Here is an 11109-nt window from a genome sequence, read left to right as displayed (position 1 = left end):
GGATGGCCGTGCGGCCAAGAAACAAGTCTCTCACGCCGGTCAACCAGGTTCGAGTATCCCACGGGCCCATGTATTAACATACTGAAAAAGGGGTTTTCATCCTATTTGACCGCCTTTTACTGCTTTTTGGTTCTAATTCGGTTCAGCCTTGATTAAGGTTAACCGTCAAATGGAGTTATTTGTTTCAAATACATTTTTACCGGTTTCTGTGGCTATTTTACGCCCATTTGTACCGTTTTCGGGCAGATTATTGATGTTTTATGATGTAATGCTTGACCGAAATTATGATGAACTATGGAGTTTCCGAGAATTTTTGCCAATAAAGGCTATGATTTATTCAAGCATTCGACTTCATAGTTTTTACCAATTTACGGAGATGAGGCGCGCAACTTTCCTAGATCCGCGCCTGGAAACCACCGATATATATGAAACTGTCAAATGAAAGATGAGACTGTGAAATGAAATTTGAAAATAACGTTTGATGCAGCAAAGAATCCGATACAAAAACGCATCAAACATCACTTAAACAACAAAATTGTTGATTTTTTTACAGAGAAAATTTGAGTCAAATTAAACTTAACATAGTGTCATTTGAAAACTCGAGACTTTTAGTTCCTACTGCTCACTATACTGAAAATCGCTTTCAAATACTGTTTTGCACAACATTTGTTAGTTTTGGAACATAAGACAAAAAGCGAAATCTCTTAGCTGCAAAAAAAAACAAGTAAAAAATTCCCACTTGAACTGGTACGTCCAAGAAATGACTATATAGCTTTGAACAAATTTATCGGACCACTTATCAATTTATGATATAATACTGACCTTGAGACAGTGAAGTGGCGTAAATCGCATTTCCAAAACTGTATTCGAACTGTCAGAAAAGCAATGCAAAATGATTGCTCTTTTTGGGGGAATTTAATTTGTGCCCAATTTCAAGAGCACAAGTAAACAATATTTTCTATTCAACAACAATTTTGCCATATAATTTTTTAAAGAAAAAGCCAAAAAACGCTGACATAACGAAGAACACAAAACTTCAAAGAAGTATTTCGATATAGTTCGAATTTGAAGTTCAGAATTATTTCAAAAATTGAATACCTTTTCCGAAACATATCTGTTAAAAGCTGCAGTGCTGATTTGATTTATCCGGACAAAAATTGTAAACTTGAATTTAAAAATGCGTTTTTCTCAAATTGGGATGATTTCAGACAAAAATTGATGAAAACCAATCATGCTCAAATTGTAACAGTAATATTATGGTGTAATTTACTTTACAAAAGCCGTGTCCAAAAAATTACCCCAAAACGATCACTTTTTGTTTAGTCAACCAAAAATTACTCCAACTTATTTGTTTATTAACTGACAAAATTATATCACTAGAAGCCTCTTATTTAGCCAAACAAAACTTAAAAATTAATCTCCGTGTATTTTTTATTTCGCTTGAAGCAGTTTTATGTCGAAGCTAGTTACTGTGTTTCTACACTATTTAAATGATCTAACCAGTAAATGAAAAACTTGATCTACAGCAAGTTTAAGGAGTTACTGAAGTCAAGAAAACTAAAAAAGAAACTTTTGCCAACTCTCAATTTGCCAACTTGAGAGTTTCTAAGAGAAAAATAATTTAGAATATCTTTGATTTCCTCAAATTTGTAATGATTGGCTTTTTTGCTACCCGAAATTGAGAAAACTGAATAATGTTATGTTTTTGTAACAAATGAAAATCAAGTCAATTTCAGAAAAAATCAAACGTCAAACCGCCAAAAATGAAAACGAGGGCAACTTACTTAAAAAACAAACACGACTAAAATACTAATTGAAACTTCACCTCATTCGTTAACATATAAAACTACAAATACAAAATAGATTTTTTAAATCTACGTTTAATTGAAAAAAGCCATTTATTGCTCAAGTGAAACAAAAAACTCAGAGCTTGGCAATACTTGCAAAGCAAATTGAAAAATGAAAACGAGGGCAACTTACTTAAAAAACTAACACGACTAAAATACTAATTGAAACTTCGCCTCATTCATTAAGATATAAAACTACAAATCCAAAATAGATTTATTAAATCTACGTTTAATTGCAAAAAAGCCATTTATTGCTCAAGTGAAACAAAAAACTCAAGAGCTTGGCAATACTTGCAAAGCAAATTGAAAATCACGAAAAAAAAATTCTTTTCCCCAAAATTCTGGTGAGAAAGCATTAAATTTTACTGGAGTAACAAAAAAAGCTCGAACGTTTTAAAAGTCAAAAGAAAAGTCAGATTAAGACTAAATCATCTCTGGTTTTCACATCCAATTCCCCTGCCAAAAATGTCCTGAAGAACGAAACATTCGGACAATGAGAAAAAATATTGAGTGGTCAAAAATGTTAAGGAAAATTTGAAATACTTTGCGGTATCTACAAACGCATGAAGGCCTTAGTTCTTTTAACTTCGCAAAGTATAGAAAAAAGTGATTCGGCTTTTAAATATTTGCCAAATGCTGCAAAATTGGACGCAAAAAGCAGAGCCGACCAGTTTCGTATCTAACGGAATAGCATCTTAATGTAAGCCAAAATAAAAGCCTTTAAGGTTAACGCAGTTGCGAAAACGAGCTTCGCACTCCTCAAGACATAAAAAAAACAACATAGCAAGCCGACGTAAAATGAGACATTAGCTACGAAATCGACAAAATGTGTGTCTTCAATCAAAACCGATGAGGAAAAATGTCGGGAAAGACAATTAGAAGCATTCAATTAGCATTGAAGCAAAACTTACAATGCGGTTAGAAGAGTGACAATACGTAAATGGACGCCTGTCAAGCTTAAAAAATTGTGGTAATGAAAATTTAGAGCTAAACATGTTGGCTCAGGGGCCAGGACAAAATGATAACAAAATATCAGATAAATTATTCTGATCGAATTTTTTTTGAAATTCTTTAGGAATCTGTGGAACAAACTGAAGCCAATTATCAGAGCAATTAATTATAAATAACTTTACAATAAAGAACCATCAATAAACATTAACAAATAAAAGAAAAAAATCACATTTTATCCCGGAATATAATGCGATGCAATAAAAAATCTTGGCCTTAATTTATGAACAACGAAGAAAATTGAAAAAAAAACTTTCAAATATCTATGATAAATAAACTGAAACAATCATCAACACAGATGCGAAACTGAGCTTTGCACCACTTGCGATACAACAAATATAGGATCTAAACAGCATGACGCTGAAGAAGTTGCAAAAGATGACTTCGAGCGAAGAGATGACTTCGAGCGTAGACAAAACGGATGAAAAACAAAAATTAACAAAAAGTTGTTTTTCAAGAGTCTTATCGATCTTAAAATATACAGCAGAGCTCATTCATTGTCTAAAACAAAACTTTTAAAATCTTGTTCAGAAAAAGCGCAAAAAAATCCCGCGAAGAAATTGTAGCATTGTTACTCAATTACTTCCATCAATGGCGTTCAGGAGTTTGAAAGAAAGCTGAATCTTCAAAGAGTGTCAGTGTCCGTGCAACAGAAACTAAGCCGAAAAAAAAAGAGACGGACGATAGTTTGAAAAAGCAGAAAAGATAGATTCGAACCTTATGCCTTGGTTGTCTCAAGCATAAGTGTTTTCTCTACGCGAGATGCATTGGATTGTTGAGCGAATTTGATTCTATATAAATACACGAGCCGAAAAATAATTTCAAAAAAGTTTGATCATTCATATTTAATTTTTCAATTTTTGTAAAGAGCTTGAAAGGTTGATTCTCGAAACTGTCTGATTGGAGCTTTTTCGTCATAAAAACTAACAAAAAACAAAAGAAAAAACTTTGGAAAATAAGGCTACAGAATTAAAGCAGACCAAAAATTAAAGCCACAAGTACTGCCGAAAATGTACTTTTCAAATCCGACAAAAATTAAATTCCAGCTCTTAACGTGAACGCAAGACACTTAAGCAGCCAAAATAGTTACCAAGCTATTAATTAATCTTGCAGCGATACACCAATCATACAGCGGGTACAAATTGTACAGATTACCATTTGACCATTTGGTGAACAAAGTTACTTACAGGAAAAAGTCTAGTACCCGATTGAATACCCTTGCTTATACCAAGGGTGATAACCACCTTATCATTTCAAAATAGTGAAAACGGGAAACAAACTGAAGAAAAAATGGGAAAAAACCACACACAGAGGGGAAGCAGAGCTTCGAAGCACTTGCGCACCGTAAAAAACTAACATTGCAGGATAACAGAGAAACTGAAACACAGGTCACTAAGTTGAAAAAACTTCATAACTAATGTTTAATTTTAAAAACTTCAAGTTGAGGATAACACGTTCAGCAGCACAACCGACGGCGTTTAATAAGTATTACGTAACATTTATCGAGCGGCAACTTAAGCGACAAAAATTGGATAAACACCCAATAAGCCTAATAAAAAATTGTCATAAAAACTTTGAGCTATAAAGATATTCTTAACCATTACTCCACCTGGAAGCTCACAAAAACTTTGATCTAAAAAGATATTCTTAAAATTTACTCCCCTGGAAGCACAGAAATAAAAAATTTATTTTTTCTTTGAAATTGGCCTCTAAACCAATAATAGCCAAAAGACCCATGGCAATCGTCAATGAACGCAAGGAAACAGGAAAATTAGACTGAAACTTTCGAAGTTGAAATAATTTATATATTACTTTTAAGATTCTTCGACTTGCAAAAAAATCGACTTTTTGAGAAAACTTTATCAATATGTTATTATGGATTTGATAACTCCTGCTAGTCGAAAGCCTAATGAGAACTTTTTTGAACACTTTTTGTATCATAATTACGAATAAACTTTTAAATTAGGACAAAAATTTATTTTAATAATTGCAGAATATATCAATGATTGAACTAATAGACTTCTAAAAACAAGTATTAGTACTAGGGAAAGAAATATTGAAAAATTAAAAAAGCAGATGAGATATCTACTTTTTCCAATATTTTTCAGAATATGTCATTAAAACATTCCGAACTTTGAAAAAATCGGAAACTGCAATCACAAAAAATATAGCTATATAGTAGCACAGAAGGCACCTCCTTGCCATTCTCCCTAATTGGAACCATCTAACATTTATCATCAAAATATTTAGTGACTACACATGAGTCCCCCTTTAAGAAACACTTTACATGGCTGAATTCAATAGGCCGTAGGGTATTGCAATTTTAAAAAAGGGTGACTACGCCAACAGAAATCGAGGCAAAAGAATAAAGACGACTGAAAATTTTAAATTTCCTAAACATACCGTCTCCGGACACCAATTTGTTAGTCTTGGACTAGTTTAGTCAAATCTTGGTTATCGGCAAAAGTCTTGTACCCGATTCCAATTATTCAGATATTTGCTAAGATTTGCTGGCTTATATAAAAAAAATAGTTTCCCGAATATCAACTATATCCCAAAGAACACAAGGAAAGCAGTTTGCTGTGCAAGCACTAAAGTAAATTCAATATTCAAAAACTAAAGATAACATTCATAAAAAAAAGCTCAAAAACCTTTTTTTCTTCCAAGTGTGTGATGCTTTTGAGCGTTGCTTCTTTGTGGAAAAGACGAAAGCTTTGAACTTGATAAAAACTAATCATAATAGACTACAGTTGTCTAAAAACGAAAAAACCTTATTTTTTATGTTTCTTAAAACTTTTTATTGACGAGGAAGCGCTGAAATGAGCTTCAAACAATGAAACTTTCACGCTCAATTGATTCATTTTTATCTAACAGAAGTAACTATCTAGCTTAACTCGCTCGAGCAATTTCTGAAGTTTGTTGTCACTCTAATTAAGACTTCAAGGGCTTTAAAATGATATAGCAGTCCGCAACCTCTTGAAATGATTTTTTGTGATACCTAATTTAGCGCGGGAAGAAAACAAAACTTAATAGAGTCGAAGCTGCGCTTCGCAAACACTTGCGAGAATACGACCAAAAAGCAGCTCTATCAAGTGAAATAAGGAAAAGTACAAATAAGCCTGGAATTAGTAAAAACTCGGCTCGTGTCTGATTCGAATCTGCGACCTAGCAAATTCGACTCTCACGCACTAACCCACGGATGCTTAAAATCCCCAAAAACTAGCCATTAATAAAGCAGATACATATGCTAAGAAATTACCAATTCTATGCAGCAAAAGAAGCACCAAATACAAAAAGACACATGCTTTCCAATTTATTACATGTAAATTTGTGACTTTTTGTATGTGGTGCTTCTTTTGCTGCATCGAATTGGTAATTTTTTAGCATATGTATCTACCTTGTTAGTGGCTAGTTTTTGGGGATTTTAAGCATCCGTGGCTTAGTGGTTAGTGTGTGAGACTCAAAATTGCTAGGTCGCAGATTCGAATCAGACACGTAGCCGAGTTTTTACTAATTCGAGGCTTATTTCTACTTTTTCTTATTTCACTTGATAGAGCTGCTTTTTGGTCGTGTTCTCACAAGTGTTTGCGAAGCGCAGCTTCGCCTCTATGTTAAGTTTTGTTTTCTTCCCGCGCTAAATGGTATTATACTGCTACCGTAACCTAACGATTCAAAAGTGCCACCAAAAGTAGCACTTATATTTGCGACTTAGGTTGGAAAAAAAAGAATGTTCGTACTAATACACATTGCTTCGCAAGTCTACGCACACTCAAAAGCCAAGTTTCTACCTTTTCACGGAGGCCTAGTTTCACGGAGGCCTAGCCCGAAGGTTAACTATTTAGGTTGACAAAGAGCGCATATGCCCAGCGCCCACATTAAGCTATGACTTACTTACAAGAGCTCACCTTAAAGATTGAAGCGCACGAGCTATTTCAACCCGCTATCAGCTTTCAGTGGTCGGATTAAGTATAAGGACTCTTACTCGAGCGTCGATCGATTCATCATAAAATACTTTATTCTTCTTTCTAATTGTTCGAAGAAGAAAGAAAGAGGGACATTAAATTGAGAATCGATTTAATTGAAAAACAGTCATTTGAACAGACAGCAAAGCAATAGTTATTTCAGTCGGTTTGTGAGATTATGGTTTAGGCAGAGAACGTCAATTGTATATGAGAACAAATCAAATTATTGCACGAATACTTCATCAAATCAGTAAGTCTGCAGTTAAAATGAGTGACATCGAACTTTCTATCCGAAAAACATCAAGACATTTATCAAGTTGAAACTACTTCTGCATAAAATGTAAAATATCAAAACTTTGAGCTCCAAGTTACTTTCGCTTCTTCCAATTAAAAAAGCAACCAGTTTGTCAAACAGTTTTTTGTCGGAATATACCAGTTGTTGTCTGCTCCGGTGATTGAATTTCGCTTCGAAACTAGCTTGAAAAAAGTTTGTATTTGTTGAATCTAGTATTGCTCAATTTGAAGTCCTCTCCTCAAAGTTTTTTGTCCTGGCAATATGTTTCAAATGATATTGCCGTTGGTTGCAATAGGGGGTAAACTGAATCGCACCTGTGAAACGAGATTCATTCTCCACCTAAAATCAAACAGAATCACTGCTTCTAAACACAGAATAAGCTACTTCAGGAACCAGTTGTCTCCAAGTCCAAATCATCAGCCGATTTGTCAAGTAATGGTCACTCACAAGAAAGAGCGAATTTCTTCGTTCATTGGTTGAAGTTGTGATTAGTTGAGTCAAACCTTTAAAACATAGCCAACAGACAGTTGAAAGAGTCAATGAACTAGAAAACCGAAAACACCGACTGAATTTTATGTTTTTCAACTTTCGAATATCCAAGAGCTATCTTTAAATTTTCGAGTTGCAAGAATCTTTTATGACCGATACGCTTCAATAAAAACTAATCTAATTTGAGAAAACTAGCTTAATATTTATATTTTTTCATGTATATTTCAGTATGTACATTTTAAAAAATATTTTAACAAAAAAAACCCACACGACTTGAATAAGGATCTTCACTTCGTTCATTGACACTTTATTACGAGTTCTGCAGAGACAAATCTTCCTCCAAGAGTATTAACTTAAAACAATATCAAGCGCCAATGAATACATGGTATGCGCTATACAATTGGGACAAAAGTAGACCGACAATAAAATAACAATTAGTCAGCAAAGAATATTTCTGTTCGACCCAGAAACCAGGATTTAATCTTCCAATCAATTGACAGGCACAACATTGAAGTTACCTCAGAATTCTGAGTGCGCCGAATAAACTGACTAAATCAAATTTTTAACTACGAGTCAAATGATATATATCCAAGCAAATTTTTATTTATTGCCTCAATCCTTCTATGAATATTTATTTTTAATTAGTAATATTAAGGAGGAAAAATGCTGAAAAAAAACTTAGGCAGCACTTAAATGGACGACCGCTAAGCCCCGAAAAAATTGGAGCTAGAAAAATTTCGAAGCTTGGAAGTTTTACGCTCCCCAATCAGAAATGAATAAATATCATAAGAACTAAGACGCACCTAAACAGATGTACCATCAACTAAAACCAGATGCTTTAAAAAAAACAAAAAAAGGAAATAGACGATTCAGATTTGTTTGACGACTAACCAACATAGTCAAAGTCAAAGAGCAGTTAAAAAAGACTTTTCTTTTTAATAAAGTTTCAATTTTCGTTGTCAGTTTTTTTACTGGGAGACCTTAAATTAAAAACCCATAGTTGAAACTAGGCGCTGATCATGATTTTTGCGTGACACTTTGGCTTTCGTAGTCGAAGAGTGCCCTTTGCCCTCCTTTCAGCAAATGAATTTGAACTGAACTTGAAAAAAACCAAAGGATTAAATATCGCGAGAAAAAAAAATAAGTGTCTTCACTATTTTCATTGACATTTGACTTGAAAATACTGACTTGCTTTTTGAAAAAAAAACATCATTTTCAATTTTCAAAGAAAAAATATTTGTCCTTAAAGCTCTTGCAATTTACGATTGACTTTTTCTTGATTAACTAAACACATTTTGATTAAACTGGACCGATTCATATTTTCTATTTCGCTGGGAAATCTAAAAAATCTATTTTTGATAGTGGAGTGGAGTAAAAAGAGCTGCTAACTTATAAAAAGAGGATGTAAAAAAGGATGTTAGCTTGAAGAAAGTCGATACTCCGATTTGATAACGCTGGCTAAATATTTATAAAAAATTGATTAGAATCTGAAAACAAATTCGAACTTTGAGTCATAAATGTTTCTCTCCAATTCAATTTATTTATGTATAGAAAAATTTCAGCTTTGTTCGAAAAAAGTTTGAAAAGCTCATTTTAATTTAAGACCGGCTGACTTTAAAAAAATCAACAACCTTTTGCTGAAAGATGAAATTTCACAAAAAAAAAAAATAACAGTCCTCATTGAAGTCAGTAACTCTTATACAGCCACATTCAAAGCCCAATTGATAATGCAAATTAATGAACTTTCCCTTTAAAATTAAGTTATTATTTAACTTTTTGCAGCTTCGATTAGCAATCTAGATACGTTTATTCTGTCGCGCCTAAAGTGATATGCAACTCTGTCGTCTACACTGACGATTCGTAATTATAAACTGTCAAGCTTCCTCTGTTATCCTCGGCAATACTCGCTCCATCTACCATAATGTTCGTGCCTCCCGATGTTGCCAGCGAGTGTCGCGGTATATACGGGGGGCTAAACGGGGAAGAGGGGGTCTGGGATCCCTTTGGGGGCGGGGAAACGGAAGGACTGACACTTCTCGAGGGAGGATGGGAAGGGGAGGCGGAAAGTCTTTGGTTTAGCCCAGACAATGGTCTTATTGGGCTCGAGTGTTTAGTGGCCCGCGTATACGAATCGTTGCCACTGCTCAAATCTGCATCGGAGGCTCGGAAGGATGGTTGGAAGTTTGGGTATCTCAAGAAGCATATGATCATTAAAATGTTGCCTATAATTTAATGATTTCATGGATAATTTGAAAGCATAGCCAACAGACAGGTGGAAAAGATTCAATGAACGCAAGTAAACAGAAAAAATAGACTGACATTTTTTTTGAAAAATCTCAACTTTCGAAAATCAAAGAAAACAAGACTGCTCGTATCAAGTCGAAGCACTGAATGTTCCGACTGCCTTTTAAAATTTATGTAGCAGTAATATGCAAAAAAAAATTAAACGTAAAAACAAAATGAAAAATTGTTTTTCTTAAATTTGAAATTTATGAAAATCATCCCCCCACACGCCATATTAAGCACAAAAAGATAGATTTCGCTCGTTGTAACAAATCAATTATGGCAAAAAGGCTTGTTTCAACCAATTTGGAACGATTTCAAGACGGATTAAATCTCCGCTTACACGCTATTACAGCGAAATTTATCGCGCGTTATTGTCCCAAATTGGCCAAAATGGCAATCTTTAAACCGCCATAACTTTACCAAAAAGATCACAGGTGAAAAATCGTTCCAAATTTAAGCTCAGGATAACAAAATCTTTTGAATGACTTTTTAAAATTCCGTCAAAAATTGCTAGTTGTAAAGACGAAATTTGTCTGAAGAAAAAACCATCCCGAGCACAAATATTCCGTTAATATTCGGAACTAAAATAGATGCGCTTAAAGCTCTTTGATTTTCCTGAACAAATTATGATTAACACTTTTTTGATCAAGCCAATTCGAGAAACTGGATTAATAAGTAACTTTTATTTCACTAGAGGTTGATCACGTTTGTCGTGAGTGACCTTTACACTTTCGCTGTTCGATAGTGAAGTTAGCCTTCCTTTTAACAAAGAAAATGAACTGCACTTTAAAAGAAAATAAAAAACAAAAGGTGAAAATGTAAATTTGAGCCTGGCCAAATTTAAAGACATTTCCTGAAATAAAAACCGAAAAAATTCATCACGACCTATATAAGAGTCTGAACTACGTTCATCGACTCTAAAAAACTAAAAAAAAACTCGGGTTTTCGAGTCAGATTTAGGCATCAGTGTGAAGAGAGTAGTACGCAGTTCAAGTGTGTTTACCGCTTGTGAGCGAGTTAAATTTAAAATTTATATCTTTTAACAAATTTATCGGACAACGTATTAAACTTCAGAAATAATTCTGACCTTCAAATTTAAACCAAAACGAAACAACTCTTTGAAGTTTCGCGTTTGCCTTTTTGTCGGCATTTAATGTGTTTTTTTTTGCTTTGAAAAATTACATGGCAAATCGTTGTTTAATGAAAAACTTTCTTCAATTGT

At 33.8% G+C, this 11109-nt stretch overlaps 1 protein-coding gene across 7 annotated transcripts in view; it reads right to left on the bottom strand.

Annotated features, from left to right (window-relative positions):
- Positions 1–6900: 6900 nt before the first annotated feature.
- Positions 6901–11109, bottom strand: part of LOC134851129 (uncharacterized) — a 42556-nt gene continuing 38347 nt past the window's right edge. For 5 of the 7 annotated variants that reach the window (XM_063867092.1, XM_063867099.1, XM_063867075.1 and 2 more), the window contains one exon: positions 6901–7615. The gene's annotated coding sequence lies outside the window, so the exon portion shown is untranslated. The remainder of the gene's footprint in view (positions 7616–11109) is intronic. The other 2 variants (XM_063867084.1, XM_063867125.1) reach the window with 1 other exon arrangement.

Source organism: Symsagittifera roscoffensis, chromosome 1 (genome assembly GCF_963678635.1).
Source record: "Symsagittifera roscoffensis chromosome 1, txSymRosc1.1, whole genome shotgun sequence".
Taxonomy (NCBI): domain Eukaryota; kingdom Metazoa; phylum Xenacoelomorpha; order Acoela; family Convolutidae; genus Symsagittifera; species Symsagittifera roscoffensis.
Note: the sequence above shows the minus strand (reverse complement) of the source record. Positions and strands in the feature narration are given on the sequence as shown.